This window comes from Polyodon spathula, chromosome 21 (genome assembly GCF_017654505.1).
Source record: "Polyodon spathula isolate WHYD16114869_AA chromosome 21, ASM1765450v1, whole genome shotgun sequence".
NCBI lineage: Eukaryota > Metazoa > Chordata > Actinopteri > Acipenseriformes > Polyodontidae > Polyodon > Polyodon spathula.
Window position 1 is genome coordinate 574556 of NC_054554.1, and position 21756 is coordinate 596311.

Here is a 21756-nt window from a genome sequence, read left to right on the forward strand (position 1 = left end):
AATAAGGAATTATTCCTAGTGCTGGGGTGTGATGATATCCCAAATAAACCATGATAAATGCAGAGCGAATTTGCCCAGTTGAGAGCAGATTGCTTCCCTTGAGGAAGACGGGTGACAATCCTGTCTGTCTGCTAATCAACAGCTGGTGCACATGCCTCCAAAAAACTACTGAGACATCCTGCAACGCTGCATTTAATAACGCAAACTTTAATGAACTTGGAATATTCTGTGTGTCTGCACTCCTCAATAACTACTGAACTCACATGAACTATTTGTAGAAACTGAAATTACTTGTCAATATTGTGTGCTATATTGTAACCCTCCCGACCTGTGAGGAAGGAGAAATCATGGTCTCCAGATATTCTCTCAAATTGGCTGCTTGAGAAAAGTGGCTATTTGGGCCTGAAATGTAAAAGGAGATGATTTGTATGTAATTAGTGCACTAGCTATGCACAGTAGTAATACATATTGATTCCTTAGTGGGCAGTCTCAGAACCAGTATTATCCAGTTCTTGCAGGCAATCCCCTGGCCAAGGTAGGACTCTCCATGCAGTATTTCATATTGTAAATCACAGATTCTGCATGGGGCATTCTGGAAATCTACAGAGCAATGCACTGTGATTCCTTATGGTATCAGCATCTGGCTGTCTTACTGCATTTCACCCCAGCTTCCCTCTACTGTACTGTACTGTACTGGTCAAGCTGGAAACATGAGTGGAAATATGATGCTGTTCCCAGTCCTTGCCAGTGTATTTCTACAGATGTACTGTAGACTTGAGGCTGTAATACTGTAGTTTAACTGGTTATAATTATTATTGATTTAATAATACTTTGCAGCCATATCTACAGCAACATGATGCCATTTACAAACATGAAACAAGAAGGATTTCTCCAAGACTCATGCACTCTATAAATTCAGGTTTTACATTTTAATTATTCCTTTTTTTTTTTTTTTTGACAGGCAAACTGAAAACGTGCCCTCGTGCTAAAGAAGGCTGAAGGAGACGGAGCATTGAGCAGGTCACTGTACAGTACCTTCCAGAGGTTCAGAACCTTTCAGCACAGATATAAAGGAGTCTGGAAAGGTCCATCTGCTTTGATTTTATTTAGAAATTCCCTCAAGAGCTTTGAGCTCGAGTGAGAATAACAATACGTCAGCCCATCTGCTATTGTAGTATCAGCCCCAGTTAAATTATCACATGCTCAGAGTGGCTGGCATATGTTGTGGCATAAAGCTACAAGATAGCATTGTGTGCCAGCTGTTGTGTTGACAAATACTTATCTGGCAGTCATTAAGTCAGCAAGCTAAGCTGCTTTAAAGTTTGACAAAAAAGTAATTGAATGGAGAAAATATATACATATATATATATATACACACACACACACACACACACACACACACTTTGCCACACAGAACTTTATAAATAGTGGGAATATAGTGGGAGTAGCATGTGCTGCAATATGAGCTGCAAAGGCCTGCAGTGTTTGGCTCTCAGTGCATTGTCTTGGATGCTGCTCTGTGTGAGATGGCATGCTGCTTGCTGTGTGGAAACAGCACTCTTTAAAGGCTCTGTGCACTATACAAGAGTAAGTGGTAAGGTGTGCTCTGGTATGGTATTACATGTTATCTGTTGGGGATGTATAACTATAAAGAGAACCACAGCATTGATATTACCTGGATTCCTAGTTTTCACACCACAGTGTTAGCTGCAGATCTAAGGTTAATAGGTTAATTTTGTACTTACAATGTCTTTTCGCGCAGCACACTGCCTCGCTGGTTCTTAGCGTCTCTCTGGATTTTCAGTCCCTCATATGATTGTGTTTTTCTGAACACTTTTAACCATACAGACACGGGAACTGGCGTATACACTGACACCAACTCGAAAGAGCCCCCGGTTTTAAAATGCCAGCACGTTGACATCATTGTCGTTAGTGTGCTCAAACCGGATTTTTTCCCCAGAGTTCTTCAAAGTGCTTCGAGAAGCACAATCATTCCTGCTGAAAAAATACAGAGCAGCATTTTTAAAAAAAAATCAATTTATTATTTATATTTATTAATATTTGATTAGGGGCATACATTTTATTGCCTTTTTAGTTATTGAACAATAATACAAAAACGTTTTAAACGTCAATACCTGCATTTGGTGGCAGATGTTGGCACATGAGTGCTTTATCAGTTTGGTGTATCTTTACTAGATGGACTGTTTGCATGCAGACACACACTCAAGAGTACAAAAAAAAGCTGCACTAACAGCCAACTGTGGCATACTGAATTACACTGCATTCAGACAGGGAGGCAAAAGAAAAAAAATACAGTTCTAATTCCAGCACCTTTAAGAAAAGTCAACACCCCCTGTGCAAATGACACCCCATATCAAAGCATTTCAGTCAGTGTGTGTGTTTTCTATGGTGGTTTACATATATCACCAAGGATGCAACTGAACAGGAATCAGAGATGAAACCAGAGTACTACTTCAGGGTGGATTGCTATTTAAAGAAACTGCAGCCAGATGTTTCTACTCTCCGAGGCAGGTGTTCGCAAATTGTACAGGCCAGATGTGTGTAAAATATTGAAAAGTGCATCTATCACTTTTGGAGCAGCGGCTTTTATTGCTTATGACTTCAACTTTTATTTAGAAAGCAAAAGATGCTCTGCGCGCCTCGTTGGGACTTCACAGTTTAAAGTGATAAGATATTGAGAACGCAGGTGTTAGTTCTAGTAAACTTTCCTCTATGGGATTGCAGTATGCTACAGTGCGTGTGCCACACCTGCACACACAGGCTGCCTCCCCAGTCTTCTGGTATCTACATTAGCACTGCATTATTTACAGATCATCATCATTATTATTATTAATAAAAAGGCATGTTGCTAAACTGCCAGCTGTGCTGTTTCTGTGATGCTGGGTGGCTGCACTAGAGACTAAAGAGTCTTCTTCATTTGTCATCCATCATTTAAAAAACTCAAATTCAGAGGCAGTTTGTCCTCAGCCCAATGATCGCACAGGCAGGATTCATCCGACGCAAGCTTCTCTCGGAGGGCTACTAAAACATTATCAGAGTTTAACTCTTAGCTGCAATATACATAGGCATAAATATATAGAGAATTACTGTTAATTTGATTTTGTACTGCACGGTACACATCACAAACAAAAATATATAAAGTATTAATATCAAATACACACGAATTGCATAATAATACAAAGCAAATTAAATATCTGCTCGCTGAATCGGTTTTTATTTTAGCTGATGAGTTGTTCAATTGTAGCAGCCAGGCAGCAATGTTGCACAAGGCACATCGCAGTGATGTCATCTCCCAGCAACAAGCCTGAATCCTACGTTAGGAATGGGTTCTTTCAATGCAGCAGGTTTGTGCATTTGAGAAAGGAGAGAAAGACTCGTGAATTTAGTTGTAGACTTAAGTTGATGAGAAGTAATTACCCTCTGCTGTACGAATTAAAACGGTGTGCTGCTTTATAGGTGAAAAATGAGAAAAAGCAAGTCAACAAAGTTGCAAAAAATATTTGCGATATAATCTTAAGTGAAATGGAATAAATACACTGGGCTGCAGTCAGATGATATGCGGGCTGTGGGATGCTTGTCCCTGATTTAGATCAACTGAATACACCCAGCTTAATGAAATTCAGTTTTCAATAGCAATGAAAATATTTAGCAATACTAAAACAAACTATAAATAAATGGAACCATAACTCTTTTTTCAAAGGCATTGAATTTATTTCGTTTTCTTGAGTATGCCTAAGTTTAGCACTTTTGAGTGTTTTATAGTTATGGATAAAATGAAAGAATGAAATAAAATGAAGCAGCGAGCCCATTAGGTGGAATACGGTGGCCCACAAGTGCATCTGTAGGGCTTGCTGTCCATGTACTTCACACTGGTAATAATGCAGGGCTTGCTCCCTCTGTTGTATCAGTAGGGCTCTGGGTGCCAGTTGTTTGCAGCAATACTGTCTCATCGGGATCTCCAGCCTGCCAGCTGAATGGCTAATTAGATTTGCCATTTGAAATCACCAGATTGCAATAAAGAATGGGACAAAGGATCTGCCAGCATGTAGCGCTCAACTCTAAGTGTAACAATTAATAATGGGTTTAATTAACAAGCACGCTTGGCACCATTGATTGTGATATTAGCTGCCTAACTGATGACCTGCGGCTGCCATTTCGTTAAGAACGCCGCAGGGACGCCGATAAAGATTGTTATTAATAAATGGCTTCTTTTGTGAAGGAAAAAGGTTATTATTAATTACACAAATTAGTGAGCACTTGGCAATCAACTTAAACCTGTTTAATTTGCAACAATTGATTTCATTTTTACTGACCACTCCAGTCCGGTCTGGCCAGACGCCCCAGCGGAAGAGCAATGGCCTCATTAAGAAAAGTTTAATTCTCATCTAAGCTCATGAATCTGTAGCTTTAAGGTCATATCTGAAGCTTTCGTTAATTGTCAGAACCGTTTGAAATTGATTAGAGTTAAATTAAATCAATGTAATGTTTAGACAAACAATATTGCTAATGGATGAGGCCATGCTGACTCAAAATAAACATATTTATCAAGAGCGAATGAGAAGCGGAGCAGCTGCTCTCATAATTCATGATGTCTATAATATGGGAAATGTCAGTACCTAGGCAATTAGTTCTGTCAATGATGGAAACCTGTTGCCTTGTCTTAACCCTTCCCTGACTGCAGTGCAAGCTGAGAAAGTGTCTCTACAGTTCATATTCAAATACTTGTGCATGCATAGTCTAACCAAGCTTTTAAATCAACCGGTTCAACACTGCTTTATACAGGCTTTATTTTCACTTGGACTCATGGGGCACCACTGTGTAAAGAATAAGTCCAGCTTGCCATCACTGAAATTTTAGATTCATCGTATTATATATAAATATATATATATATATATATATATATATATATATATATATATATATATATATATATATATATATATATAATGCTTTGAAGAATGTGCAGTGTTTGGCTCTCAGTGCATCGTCTTGGATGCTGCTCTGTGTGAGATGGCATGCTTGCTGTGTGGAAACAGCACTCTTTCAAGACACTGTGCACTACAGAGTAAGTGGTAAGGTGTGCTCTGGTATGGTATTACATGTTATCTGTTGGGGACGTATAACTATAAAGAGAACTGGAACCACAACATTGTCAAAATAATTGTGAACTGGTCAGTCTCCATTTGGAGAGTACTTGGGCAAAAAAGAAGAATCTTTCCACTAGTATGTACAGTATGACACAACAAAGGGTTAGCACATGTATCCTGCCACCACAATATAAATGAACTTCCTGTGTAGCAGCTATTAGCAACCGAATACAGTGTCCTAGAGTGGGAGGCTCAGACGGGATGCTCTTACCATGCACAGCTTCTTCATATAGTGTTGCAGCCCTATACATTGAGTTCAAATGAAAATAAAGTCTGAGAAAATACTGATATAGGAATTGTGTTAGAATGGGCTTATGCTGTAAACCGGTCCAGGAAAGAGATACTTCACTTAAAATTGCAGACAAGCAATCTAACAAACATGCCAATGCACATATGACCATTTAGTTTTTTAGTATAAAACACTGAAACAATTTAGAATTATTTATCCTTGGGCAAGAGAGCACTGTCTGCAGTTACTCCATGCAAAGACAAGTTCATCTGCACTGAGGTGCAGATCTATAAAAGCACTGCAGTGCTCGATATATTCAGTTACTTTATCAAAGTGTGTGTGTGTGTCTGTGTGTGTTGCACGCAGTTTACAAGATAAAGAGCATTACTATGCACTGCACATGTTTCTTTTTCAATGCAAGTATTATGACTGACATCCCTTTTAAAAGGTGCCAGGGAGATGACATATTTAAAAGAGGAAAGCTGCTTTCTGTAACCAGCGATACTGCTGTCTCGGTGTCCTGTTGTTGGGCATGACAGGGTCTCAAACGTTTTATTATTACTGGAGATGAAACACGTCTTTACCAAACGTGCAGCCGTCTGTGTAATATCACCATGTGTGTTATCAGAGGGGAAAACAAATGAAACCTACTTTGAACATAACACGCTGCATTGTCTGAAAATGACTGCTGTGAACAGCAGTTGTCAGGTATTTTCTTGCCATCTTGATCCCTGATTGTCATTTATTATATGTTGCACCTTTAGCTGTCAAATTTTGCCTGCTGGGTTTATTGATTTGTGACTGCTGCTCAGCAAAGGTCACTTTGATCAGCGGCTTCCAGCGGCAGGAAACTCAGGGCTCTGACATTCCATTACCCAAAAAAGGACTCAATATAAATAAGAATATGTTTGAGAACACAGCACTTCAATACAGCAATGCAATATGACTATAATTAACAAGAGAAATGGTCAGCTGGCGGTGAAAGAAATAGGCATGCTCTTGTTTGCAGTAACTAGGAGTGATGCTACTCTAATATACATGGGTGACCTTTACACACACACACACACACACATTATATATATATATATATATATATATATATATATATATATATATATATATATATATATATATATATATATATATATATAAAGTTGTATTATAAATAACTGGAAGGAGTTGACATCCAGTCAGGGATGGACCTTGTAATTAAGAACGCGGTCATGTGTAAATTAAAATTAAAAAATTTTAAACATAGGAACCTTGTGTGTAGATGACTAACAATAGATTAAGTAGCAATCTCATTGGGTCTACTCTGGACTAGTCATGTGACCCATCTTGGAAGAGACATGGCACATGGGCTAATTGACAATTATGTTATACTGGTGCTCCTTGAGGGACAGGGTTTGAATCCAGATGAGTTATTTCCTTTATTTTCAGACTTGGTTCATTTACCTTGTATTCAAGGAAAAAGCAAGCACTTCCATTGAAGTGAGATGACTCTAATTCGCTAGCATCCTCTGCTGTTCATCTTGAGGGACTGAGTTCAAATCCAGATGAGTTCCTAACTATTTTCAAATACTTGGTTCATTTAACTGATGGTCAGAGTGAAATAGTTTGTGGGTGGTTGAGTTGGCTAATCCCTAAAGACAGTATTTCGAATTCACCTCCATGATGTGAATTCTGAGGTAAGTATGGTGTTGGTTGTGTTTCTGTAGATGGAGGAGAAAGAAGAAGATGGAGAGGATAGAAAGGGGGTGTCTGGCACCCCCACCATGGAGGAGAGTGGAAGGTGGGGGTGTTGCTACGTGGAAAAAACAGTACTTTTCTCCAGGCAGAAGTCTCCTCTAAAGATTCTTATCGTGTGAATTTAATAATTTGCACATAAAATATTCTCTAAAAGAGAGAGTTGTACATGCAAGGTGAGCTACCCCCTCTCCAGCAGTTTGTCAGTGAACTGCAAGGATTAAACTGTCAATGACACTGAATAGCAAAGCATGATGCGAGTTACATACAGTCTGTCTCCAATATTAATGATTTGCATTGCTAGATATGTTTGACGTACATGACCTTAATTTCATTTACCAGAGCTAGTCTGCGGGCGCAAAGTGAAAAAACTAAAAGTAAACTAAGGGTATTTGTTCTCTTATTCTCAGAGGTGGCGCACACACATTTACAAAAGTGTTCTTTATCCCTCGCAAAACAAACTGGGCTAAAGAGGACGTTTAATGATACCTGTTCAGACCTGCACTACTTCCTCTGTTTTAAGGCTTTGTCGAAGGGTCCTCACACATAGAGATTACTCAACTCTCCACTGCTGCCAGTCTGCTTTCCAATGCTAACTTGAAGAAAAGGCCTGTTCAGTGCTGAAGGATTTGTATAAGAAATGTTGAATTCCCCTGTGAGCACTCAGTAAGGCATTCAGTTGTTAGAAAGCCATGCCGTATTTAAGGGTTTTATTCTACCACAATAAAGCCCCACACAGATATAATTACGAGTCATTTTAGGATGATAACAGCAGGACAATACAGACAGGCTGATTCATTCAGATCCTGGTTTTTATTGCTGCTCGGTGACACTTCACACGAGAAACTAGTACTGTAAACACTGTTGTGTACTACAGGGCTCGGTAGCCCTGCCAGGTACGTTTGTCACTTCGATGAAGGGATCACTTTATCATCATTTGTCGGCAGGACAGACACTTTTTATTCAGCCCCGATTTCTCAGGGGCTGCCGCTGTCATATTTCCTCCAGTCTGAAAAACACTGAGCCTGGTTTCTGGATCCCCAGGCAATTGTCACAAAGATATCATGAGCATACACCGCGTTACAAGTGAAATGCAGAAATGATCAGGAGATTCATTCTGTGTCATTGCACCGGGGGGGCTTTACTTTCACATGAATTCAATGATTAGTGGCACTAGTAGCTGGAGACCTTGTTTCTCCACAGTGCAGTTGAGTACAATACATCTGCTCTATGTTCCTGAACTTTGAAAGGAAAAGTCACATAATTACAATGTTATTATGCATAGGTACAATGTACTTAATGTGTACATCTTTTTGCATGCAATATTTAGGTACACAGGAAAGAGTTAGGGTTATATCATGGAAAAAGAATTACACATTAAGCACATTGTAAGTAACTACTAAATGTAAAGTGTTACAATGTAACTACAATGTAAAGTGTTACAAAATTATATATATATATATATATATATATATATATATATATATATATATATATATATATATATAATAATTAATGAAACTACCAGAGATAAAAATACAGAAGGTGACTCAAGGAAGCCAGAAAACACAGCACATTCATAGCCTCTGTGTATTTGAGTGTTTCTGGGTGACTCATAATGAACCATTGCATATTGCAGAGCCACACAATGAACTCAGTCACCCAGGATTATTATGCCTACCAGCTGCTGAAAAATAAAAAATAACACAGTCCAGGGTACTGAGGAGTCTTTATTGGCTTAATCCGTGCCAGTCATCGTTCTGTTACTGGAATCAAATGCATCCCTCTCATTAGCTTCCCTATCATATCATTGTGATGCCATGCTATTGTGCAAAGATTAATATTATTACTATGATTAGAAGACATTTGCAGAAGAGGAGCTACATCCACGTGCCAGCTGCAAAAGGTTTCATCCCGTGCTGAAAATCTGGAATGAAAAATGGTCAACGTTTTGGCTGCATAGCCTTCTCAGCTAAAACACGGAACCCTACCTATTATTAACTGCAGCACAGCATGTGGATTTACAGTGAGGTGATAGAGGGGAAAAAAGAGCTTGAAAACAAAGCCTAGAGAAGTAAATACCAACATCAAAATGATAAAAAGACAAATGAGAAAGTTACTGAGCTAGCCAGACTTTTAATACAGCTACTGGCTTTTAAATGCAAAAACATCTAGCGCTGCCCCTTTAAGAGCTGCGTTCTATGAGAGCTTTGGGGTCACACATTCTCAAGGTTATTGTGGTATGTGCAATCCTTATAATTCATTATCTACATAACAGATATATTGTGAATGCTCTTTCACAGTAGACTCACAAGTGATAAGCTACACAACACAGCCTGTTGAATTTTTATGCTGCACCTGAATTATCACGTGAATTCAAGCTGAACATGTATATCAGTTACGGTCGACTAACTGCGGAATCAAATATATTACATCCAGCCTGGGGGCAATTCAGAGAGCAAAATTGATTAATATTTGGTTTCAAAATGACATGCGATGATGCATGGATCCTCTCCCAATGCAAATGAATACTTTAAAGAGATGAATAGCCCCAACAGAAGATTGCAAAGTTCAAGCAGGATATTTGCATATTTATATTACAAGTTACTGATAATAAGTGGTACAGCAAAGTGTAAATGCAGTCCGTTTGTCATTGTAATCTTCTCGTACTTCAGAACTAGACCTTATTAACTTCTGTGAACTAATATTGTACAATTATTCACACCGTTGCCAGCATCAAAGACATACAGCGAGACACTGCAAAGCTCAATTTAGGGAACAAAAAGGAATCCCACTACCGTATCTGTACAACAGAACGAATCTTCTGGTGTAAATGCTGTTTTCACAAAGTCTTTTGTATTTTGATCACAAAGGTCATAAAACGCTACCCTTCCCGTAGATTTGAATATTACAACTACTAACCTGTTAAATGTTCAATTGCCATGTTTTAATTAATTCAGCTAGCAGGTAACTCATTTTTACCCAAAGTGATGCATGGCTCGTATTCACTCTGGAAGACAGGATGTATACGTTGCTATTGTCTCTCGAGTGCAACACTATATACTCTTGAAACCCTAGCAGGAAAAAAAAAAAATCTTATTTCCTGTTGAACTTTTTCCAGCTCCCCATCCTTAGTCCTGGGTGTCATTTAGCTGTCAGACTGGAACCCTTTCCCTAGAGCCACAGTAACAGTGGGGTGTGCCACTTAGGGATTCATTCAGGTCTCCAGAGGGAGCTCACATACAGGGGTCCTCACAACTGCGGAATAATAAGGTTCAATATATTTCTATGAAATTGAGGCTTTATTGATTTTAGCCAAATGCAATCTGAAAGGTCTATAGGAGGCTATCAGTGTATAATAAAACCAAGACTAACAGGCATGATTAGTGCACAAGGGTCTATATTTATTATTTTTAATGAGGACCCCAAAAAAGTCACAACAATTGACCCAATTGTCTGGATACACACCCCCTTCCACCCCACCGCGATTCCAAAACACTGATGGGGTGATATGAGCTGATGGCTTTTTGGCGACGCCCCCAAACAGGCCGTTGAGATGCTGCTGCCCGAACCCCCCCCCCCCCCCCCCCCCCCCCCCCCCCCCCCCCCCCCACAAACAAAGGCGGTTCCCAGCAAAGCAAATGCTTGTTTGGGGCTTTCAAAGAAGCAACAGAACAGACAGGAAGCCAGTACAATTCGTGTACCTATGCTACGTCAACCGAAAAACTCCACTCTAGTCTCCCCCTCTTCCTGTTCCAAAGATGCCCCTAGAAGCCGCTGTGCAGACTGGAAGTAAAACGGATTGGATTAATTGCCCCTGCAGTGCTATTAACCCCTATTTTTTCAGGATGTTTTCATCCCATTGTTAGGCACTGCTGGTACTTCCTTGAAGGCCAGGCTTCGCTGAGTAGCTACGCCTCACTGCATGAAAACAGACTGCTGCACCCCATCAGTGCAGTGTAGAAATGAGCTTTAGAAAAACGTGCTGTCAATTACATGTTCATTTCACCTCTGCATAACTTGCAATATGAAAAGGCTCTTTGTCTGCCTCGCTCGCATGGTTTATAACAATATTAAGCCAGTACAAAGGCAAAACTGTTATAACAATTACATCCAAATGGCACACTGCAGCCCATCACCGAGCACCCAGCTTCCAATTCGCTCATACTTTGGTCAGGTGTCCCGAGCACACTGAACACCATTTAACAAGTCACTGCATTGCAGCTTGTACAAAGACCAGCCCAGTGCATACAGCCAGCCCCCAGGTGTGAAAATTAGCTTGGCAAGTGTGCAACAGATCTCAGCCAACAGGCTCTGCCATTTCTGTTGAGCTCATATCAAACAGTAATACATTTTAGTTTGTTGTGTGCAAGGATATGGGTTTGTCATGGGGGTCAAGAGATTGGCAGGTCTGTTGGGGCTAAAGCCTCCTTTAAAGGAATGTCAAGAACACACGATCACCCTCATCCAGTTCTTTGCGCTACAAGACAAAAGAATAAATAAAACAAACTAAACAAAACAAAACTTCTATTTTACCATGCTTTCACTGTGTGTTATTACACTTTGCTGTGCTTTTACAATAGTAAACGCTGATAAGGGATAATATATATTTTGTAGTCTTCTACGGCATTATTCAATCAAAAACACATTTATGGAATGCTGTCTATAAATGTGGACGAGGATGGTCAATAAAGAGTCTGGAGATGGGGCAAGGAAGTCCCTCCTCTTTCTCAAGCAAGTCTCGTAAAAGGTTACGTATTTTAAACCAACAGTTGACAATGATCAGTCTTTACTATAACACATTTCAGATGATCACACACACACACACACACACACACACACACACACAACACACACACACAATGGTGCTAAATAAGAGGCAGGAAAATGGATTTTAAAATTACCAATTATGCCTCATGAATTAAATTAATTTCCTGTAGTAGCAAGAGCCTGGGAACTCAGTAACTTTTCTTTCTAAGAATAAAGACGCCCTTTTTCTTGAAAGGCTATGTTTTTAACCTTTGCTGTATGCTGCTGCACAAGATGCCCTGGGAGAATGCGATAAGCTAAAGTGTAGAATTGCATTATGCCTTTTCCCAGAGTAATTCGATTAAAAAGAAAACGCAAGCTTCATAATCATAAAGCATAAGGAAAGAAACCGAAAAGGTCTGTAGACCAAGTCAGGCTGAGCAGTTGCTGAGCATGTGACTTCAGAGTCCTGCTGGTTTGCATGACTGTCTAAACCAATTGTCAAGAATAAAAACATTGCAAAAAATAATTTAAAGGATAGATGTCCCAGTTCTGTTCAATGCTTCATAACTGATTTGCAGGGGCACCGGGTTGCAAGTGGAGTAATAATAATGCGAGGAATAACAGGATATGATGCGTTCTTCCTTGTGACGCATCACATCCCGTTAACGAGAGGAGGGTGTGCAGTGCTTTGCAATCTGTGATCTGCATTTTTAAAGCCAGCCCACCACAAGCGTAATTCATAAAACCTTTATACAGATGTGCCACAGATTTTTTGCAATAAGGCTTTTTACAGCATGCTAGAAACAATATTAATGTAATTTACAAATGCCTTCCAAGTACTTTGCCACATTTACTCTTCTGGGCATGTTAGCAGACAACCCGACTCTATGAACTGACACTCCAAACAGTGCAGTGCATTGGCGAGCCAACCTGCTTAATAATCGCCCAAGAAAGACAAAGACAAAAATCAATGGATCCACTTGGACACCCCAATGTCGTGCATCGTGTAATCTGAGGATATCAATCATAATTGCGTTAGCTGTAATCCACCTGACTTTCAGTGCATAGCGATCACCAGGGGGAAGCAATGCCTCACTTGCCATCAAATGAGAGTGAGAGAGAGGGTAGGGAGAGTGTGTGTGAGTGTGAGTGAGTGCGCGTATAAGATTGAGTGTGTGTGTGAGTGTGAGTGTGTGTGTCTGTGTGTGCAAGTCCCTTGAAAGTTTGCCTCTATAAATAATAGAGGCCCAGCACCATCAATCAATACAGTACAGTTGGACTGTCACTGCTTTAATGGCAGCTGCAGAGCCTCACAGTCGGATCAATAGCGAGTCTCTTCTGACTCAAGACCCAGACCACAGGGGGGTCCTGCTGAGCAAACAACACCTTTGTTATCATTCTAGAATTGCAGGCCATTTTATTTACTTGCCTCTCTCCACATGGGAGTCAATACTAAAGCCGTGGGGTTTCAATGTCGTCGATGAGCTTGGCATTTAGGCAGCCTCCAGTTTGTCTCCGAATCGGGGGGATTTACGCGGTGGGAGTGTAAAAAACATGCTAGCTGGCTGAGAATCCAAGTGTTCATCTATCAACTTCACAGATGAAACACTATGATATGCAATAAAGTAAGTCTTATTAGAATCTCTAGAAAAAACCATTTGACAAACATTTCAGCTAATGCCTTTATCAGTCTGATAGTGAAGACACTGGCAGAAACGTTTGATATTTGATTTGACGTCTTACCTTATTATTTTTGACAGGTATTTAACACATTGTGAATAACAAGCAACAACAACTGAAGTGACCCCAGCAGGCATGATTTGCCGACAGCAGTAGTTTTGCTTGTGGCACAAGGCGCTGTGTGCGTGTGTGTGTGTGTGTGTGTGTGTGAGAGGAGGCCTATGGCAATGCAGACAATAGCAGGGGTTGTGGTTAGGGGTCATGTGTGCGGTGGCTTGAGGAAGTCCCAGAGAGAGTGTAAGGACAAATCTGTTGCTTATTGCCAGAGGAGGGAGGTAACAAGCAAGGTCAGAACCCACAGTGTTAATAGTCCAGGGAGCAGGGACCAGAGAGCTCTTGACCTGTGGTAGGGGAGAGGAGGGGGAGGATAGGGGGGTCACAGAGAGAGACACCACTTTATTATTTCACAATATTGTGGAGTTCAAAAGGAAAGAAAGTCATTTTATTGTTGATTTATTTCTGTGATGATTGAATCTCACCAGGGTGAAGTCTGAGGTTGTTACAGAGTTCTTCAGGGGCATCACGGTTTAGGTGCTCCACCCCTGCACTTGGAATGAGGTTCATAGTACAGGGCAGTCTATTACTATTACATCCGCTTCCATGGCAGTTAAACGTGTGTGACGCATATCTGATTAATTCACTTTGCCCCGTTCCAACCCTTGCCCGTTTTTCAGGGTTTTTTTTTTTTTTTTTTTTTTTTTTTTAAAGACTGTGTTTTAAAATAAGTAGGCTTCCATTTAGATGTACTGTATTGGTTTTGTTGGTAAAGTACTATATTTTCAACAGAAGATGTGTTTTAATTCAGAATGATATGATTCTGAAAACATCACTTGCCAAAAGATACGACACATGGATTGTAATACAGTACATACTTTGAAATCCGATACGTATTGTTGCAGTATGTAAAATTCCCCGTTAACAACCCAAAATCAAAAAGTTATCCATGCACAGAACTGCATGCAACGTAAAAGGCAATGCAATTTAGCAAAAAGATAAAAAACAAAACAAAAAAACAACGATGCAGTTTCCAGAATTAAAACAGTATCCAAAGTCAGTCTTCAAAATTGCAGAATATAGTGCTCGATAAGGCCCTAGTGTCACAGTTCACAAAAACACATCACAGTATCTAAGACTGTTTAATGATGAACTGTTTTACATTACAGTAGCTGGTCTAGTTTGCTTTGTTGCTGCATTTTCGTTGTGTAACTGTGCAATAAAGAATGATTTGACAATGTGAGAAAAAAAACCGTGGATAATGAAATAAATTGTAACATTGGAGAGATGGGCTTTGAACAGAAAACTGGTGACAGTGTCAGAACTCTTGTATATATAATGGGAATTGATTAGTTTCTTAATACAAGGATGGTAAACTGCTGTGTATCCAAGTGTGGCGTCATAGGAGGCTGTGTGGTCCAGTGTTAAAGAAACAGACTTGTAACCAGGAGATACCCGGTTCAAATCCCAGCTCAGACACTGACTCATTGTGTGACCCTGAGCAAGTCACTTAACCTCCTTGTGCTCCATCTTTCAGGTGAGATGTTGTTGTCAGTGACTCTGCAGCTGATGCATAGTTCACACACCCTAGACTCGTATCTTTTAAAGCGCTTTGTGATGGTGGTCCACTATAAAAGGTCCACTATAAAAGGTGCGATATAAAGATTATTATGATTATATCCCAGTGCTGACTGTACAAGGTTGACACTATTGTACTTTTTAAACAATTCAAATGAATACAGCATTGCAGTGCAATGAGTTAATGTTTATTTCTTTTGTATTATATCTTGGACTCCAAGAACCCAGACTGAAATGCTGGCTCCAATACTCTTATAAACACTTCCCACAGCAAAAGCTCAGCAAAGTGTAATAAAGCACAGTGAAGGCATAGTAAAGCATAGGCAATGTAAAGCACAAAGAGGGGTCTTCTAAAGCATATTAAAAAAACAATGCAAACCATAGTAAAGCATGGTAAATGCACAGGATAACCCTGGGAAAACTGCAAAAATACAGTGGGAAACGTATCGGGGTGTATGCAGTTATCACTTGATGGGCAAAGATATTTGTCTGAATACTTAAGGAGAGTAACAAGAATAGATGTTGATTAATAAGGTTATGAATGCAAAACAAACAATACAATAAAAATGAGAGGTTTTGAGCAGTAATAGATTTGCAGCATGCTTTTATTTTTTTTCAATCTTCTGATTTTCAATCTTCTGAAATCTTCTGATTTCTGCAAGCAAGTTACACATGGGTCGTTCGACATCCTGGATTTTTAAAAAATTTTTTTTACAGCAACAAAACTTATAAAAATTATGAAAAGAAGATTATAGGGAGGAGAAAAAAACATTAATAATAAAAGTAAATTTGTGTGAATATGTAATGCTGGTATAGTCAGTCTCCTGTTTCAGCAGAGTGCACCAGGTGAAATGGCTGGAGTATCTCTTTCAGTGCATTCACAAAGCAATGGGGTATCTCTTTCAGTGAATTCACAAAGCACACAGTCCACACTTTCACCTGGCTGCAGCATTACAGCGCACATTTTCATATCTCCTATTTTTAGCGTAAGCTTGTCATATGCAGATACAATGTCACATTGCCCTTTAATTCTCCAGCAAGATAAAGCGACATCTCATTGAAAAGCACCAGAAGTCACAATAAGCTCGGATTGAATTTCAATAAAGGAGCTGCAAGTCTGACAATGCTAAGGGTTCATTGTGCACCTGGGTGAATTCAATGGGGTCCCAGGAAAATCTAAAGAAACAAACAAACAAAAGAATAAAGAAAGGAACATGTAAACCACTTCCACTGAGCCACTTAGTTTCGGCAAAGAAATGCAGGCTGTGGTTCTGATGTTCTGACGGACACCAAGTTCAAATAACGTTCTGATCAGAGGGGCAGCGAGTCTGGAGACCTTGTAGCAAAGCGTATCTCAATCTGCAACTTTCAGCTGACACTTTACAGTTAAATAGACACTTGGTAGATACTTAGTAAATACATGTGTACTTCCACATAATCACAGTGTCATTATGCATAGTTACAATGTACTTACTGTGTACATCTTTTTGTGCTATATATGTAAGTACAGAATTGTATCAGAAAAGGGTTAGAGTTAGCGATAGGGTTAGGGATACAGCATGCAAAAAGATGCACACATTAAATGCATTGTAAGTATGCCTAATTACGTGTAAGTCCACATGTACTTATTTATTAAGTAAATACTGTGCAAATACACAGTAATTAGAGACACCATGTAAAGTGATACCAACTTTCATAAAACTGCTTTCATAATAAGCCTTAGTCTTTTAATATTATTATTTTTCTTGATGACAGGTCTAATGAAACAACAACAGTTGTTGCTTAATTCATTGGGATAGTTGTCACTCCAAGAAAAGGAGGGCCACTAAAGTTAATGCCTTTAACGTTACCTCCTGAATTATCTACAAGCTTGCTTGGCCTGTAAACAACTCAATCCATCTTTAATGAACAACACACATTCTGACTCATTCAAATAATACTGAAACTGCAATGCTAAAACAAACTGTTCAAGGAACGGACAACTGCCACCTTTATAAACGTCTACCCCAGTAAAAGCACAGCAAAGTGGAATGAAGGCTGCTGAAAGCATGTTACAGCATAGGTAAGCATTTCTATAAAAAATAGCAAGGTGTGGTAAAGCATAATAATAAACATTGCAACCCAGGGTAAACTATGAGAAATGCATAACCCACGCCGCCCAGCCGTGCTGCTGGAACTAATCGCTCTTCACTGCTTCTGTTTCCCTTTGCTGACCACAGCTGGAGGACCCGTCCCAGCCAGCGTTTCCTATTGTCTAGCCCTGCCTCACTGCCGGTCGTGCAGCTGCTGTCCCTGCATTCACTCCTGCCGTCTATAACCCCCCCCTGAAAGGCTCTTTTAAAAAGAAACCCTGAATAAACTTAATTATGATCCGGTTTGAAAAGGAAGGAGTGTAAAAGTATTTATTTTCTTCAGGGGCTGTACAATGTTTAGCTTCCATACCATGCTGGCTTTGCCTAAATGATCTCGGACCACCATGGAGGGTGTGTTAATTTTAGTTTCACCCCCCCCATACACTAGGGAAAGGAAAGGGAGGGGGGCTTTATTAGCAGATCCTAGAGCAGAACACACTTGAGTACAGCAGCGGATCCCCACAGGGGAAACGGCCATGTACTGTTTCATGAGTCTGGTGTCTGACAAGCCCAATAAACCTATGCTTCTTCTTCTGTGGGGGGTCGAGAAGCCTTTGATATGGGCTGTGTAGTGGTGCTGCACTCGGCAATCAAGCAATGAAACCTTCCTTCCACTTTCAACCCCTTTACACAGATCCAGAAGGGGGGGTTTCAGGTTCTGCACGGAGTCATAAAACAGCTATAAACATCCAGCACAGGACCTTTGATGTCTAGGTTTCGCATTCCTCCACCTGCAAAGCAAAGGAATGTGCGGGGTTCATATTTAATTGTCTTCCTTCACCCTGAAACCAGTCTTCTGCACCTCTGGAAGCTCTCTGAGGTTCCCATGGGATTAGAAGACTATAGCTTCATAATGGGGGGGGGGGGGCTCTCTACTGAAGAGAAAATATAGGGTGAAAAATTTAACTTTGCAAGTTCCATGTGAAGCATTTTAGTGTGATTGCCCATTGTTTCCACACACAGTAACTCACACAGGACAAGAGCAGCACAGGCGGAACAAGGAATTACATAACAGTGATCTGCAAGCTGGCCCTACAGGGCTGCTTCGTTAACTCTTTGCATTGGCCTTGGGTGTCTCCAGTTACTGTGTATTTACATAGTAGTTACTTAGTAAATACATGTGCACTTACACATCATTACAATGTTAGTATACATAGTTACAATGTACTTAATGTGTAAATCATTGTGCACGATATAACCCTAGCCCCATCCTGAACCCTCAACATAAGTTTAACATGGACATTTACAATTTCCGATTAAGGACAGCAAATTCTGGGACTGGGAAGTGGATGCTACAAATCAGACAGCTTGTCAGTTTTTCTTTCTGTGCGTGCTCTGCATCGCTTGGGAAGGCTGATCATTTTTTTCCATTCCAGCTTTGCACTCAGTCTAAAATATAATTGATTTTCCAAATCAGAACTACAAGTTATTTCTACTGCAATACTGTCATGTAAACATTATGGGTTGCTACCAGGCAATGTCAATATTACTGAATATCAGAAATAACATTACTTACATACTTAGCTTTAAGTTAATTGCTTACGTTCTGAACTCAAGTCACCCAATTCATATTCAAAATATATATGTACTCCAATATTATTTCAAAACTCTTTCCGTCTGTTGATGTGTGAGTGTATATATTGTACATAAACTTTACTGTGTTACTTGTAAAACACACAGAATGTTACACCCTACAACCTGAAAAGTTTTCAATTACAAAGTCTTCTGATTATATTCTTTACACATCTGTATTCAACAATGAAAATACACTGTCTATTATAGTAACAAGCACCGGAATGAATGAGATTGCTCTGTAATTGAACCCCTTCATGGGTTCCTAGGCAATGAAAATATGCTAAGCTAAATTTGTATTAACAGGACATCAATCACGTTTGATCAAACGGTAAACATCGCTGATGATCTAGCCGTTTCCTATGAGAGATTCTTCCTAGAGCTATGTAAATGTGTCATTAATTACTCAAGAAACGAACAGAAAACTATTGATTCATTCACAAGGTATTGAGACAGCAGTGCAGGGTCATGCTGCAATGAAATGCATGAAGGGCCACTATGTGGCAGTGTGCTCCAGTGTACCGACGCTGCTTATTGAGGGAAATAGGTTGCATTCCCTTGCTCTCTGCAAGACTGCCAGCACACATGCATAATATAAAGATGTTCTATAGCTGAAACATGGACCTAGCTGGGCTCTACAGCATGCCATCGTTCAAATACCACTGCGTTGCAGAGGGGTTAAAATATAATTTAATTTAAAATCGAGTTAGCAGATCCTGACCTGGAATGAGCCTAACTAAGAAACAAAATCTAATAAACTAAAAAAAACAAAAACACTTTGTGCAGTGTTTTCATGATTTATGTTTGGTATTTCTCAAGTACTAGCAGCAAGCACCCTTTCTGTTCAATTTCCTGATGCTCTGCATTTCAAATGTGTTGCTCTACGTCCAGATCATTACAAGAGAGCTGGGCTGGGATTATAGGGACACAGTGTCAGACAGACAGACAGACTGATTGTAGGGGACAGTATTCTTATTCTACATGGACAGTTTAGGAAAATAAATAAAACATACTTGTCCCTGACTTTACATAATGATATACAAACGGAATTGGATTTGTTTATTTTACAGTATAAGAAGACACTCTTTAAACAATGCAGAGTACAAACTCCAGAGAATGCAACCCTGAGATATCTGATTAAGCAGTTCCTGTGTCTACCACACTGCTTTACCACACAGCGGGTATCCTTCATAGACCTCTACAACCGTCTGCTGTGTTGAAAGAGACCACAACAACAAAATGAAGTCAGTTTTCCACTTCTTTTCCACTGAAGCAGACTCTGGAGCCCTCCCTTCTCAAGCCAGCCAGGGCCACCACAGATTCGTTTTATTAGTAAGATCAGCCATAAATCACTCTTATCAGAGGATCTTCATGGCATTACACAGGCATGACGTGGAGCTCAGTTCAGAAAACAAATACTCTCAAATATTCGTTAAGTTAATGCCGGGCTCAGTTACTAAAATGCACTCCTCTTCTTCCTTCTTCCTTTCCTGCTCCTCTTTACAATTGCCGGCACCTTTGTGACAGCTTGTGTGTGCCAATACATGCCAGTAAATACTTGTACCACTCAGTGACTAATATTGTAATTCTGCGTTTCATTTCCTTTACGTTTGTTTTTCTTATGTTTCCAGGCACTATAAGTCTTGTTCTGCCATTTTCACAATTCAGTAGCACCCCTCTGGAATTTGTTTCATTCTCAGGTATTTTTATTGCAGATGCAAGATGGAAAGCTGTAAAGTCACAAGCCAGACAGCATGCATGCGTCATGAAAACATTTGATAGGAGAAAGACGCATGTGTCATGCCGGAAGCACTCGCTGATAGTTAAGCACTTCAAGAGTTCCTGTATGTTTGAGCTGCTCTTGTTATCATGATTGAGTCAATACCTGATGAGCGCCACTCTGCTCACAGGTATCTATATGTGCAGAGCTGTACACTGGTGGTCAAAGCTCTGGACTAACTGTGTGAGTGGAGACTGAATTACACCTAACCTGGATAAAGTTTAGCTGACAGAATAAATATAAGACCATATGAAGCTGTAATGCAACAGTTCCCCCATAGCTGAGTAAATCATAGATTGTTGTTTACCAAGGATAGCCTAAGTAATACTGATAATTACAATAATTATTGTGCACCTAATGATAACTGGGATGGATCAACCTCATCATCAGGTTGGCTGCCGCATACATTCAGCAGGGCAGCGCACTCTGCATCACCATGGGAAAGGGGAAGATAATCCAGGCATTGATTGAGGGCGATGCTGATCAGCAGAATGACCTCTCCAGGCAATTTGAATCAGTTGAAATGCTTTTACTAAAAAAAAAAAAAAAGTACAATAAACAGTCTCTCCTGATTGGTATTTCTGTTTTTCAACCCGCTGTTGTTTTTGAGTTCTGTGTTAGATCATGACACAATTGAATGATGGAAGCTGCAGTAAAAGTACTATTTCAGAAGCAGCCCCCTTTTATAATGTGGCCAGCGTTCAGAACATGGGGCTGTATTGCTATTGTCTCTGTTGCTTTCATTTGTTATCCACCCACCCATCTCCTTTCATTACTAAAAGACAAAACACTGTTCCAAGGATCCAAACCAAGTAAGACATACTCATCTGTGTAGTGTAGTGTAGGAGCCCCACGTTTCATATGAAACTCTTTATAAACTTGGCCAATAAATTAAACATTGCTCAGGTGGCTTAGAAAGGATAGGCTTTTCTAGGATTCGTTATTGGTGGAGTTTAGCTGTGAAACTGGCAAATCACTATTTTGTGTGATTGTCGGGTTCATAACTTTATCATGAAAGACATTCATAGCTTGGATTAGTAATATAGTACTTGATATGCACTGCAA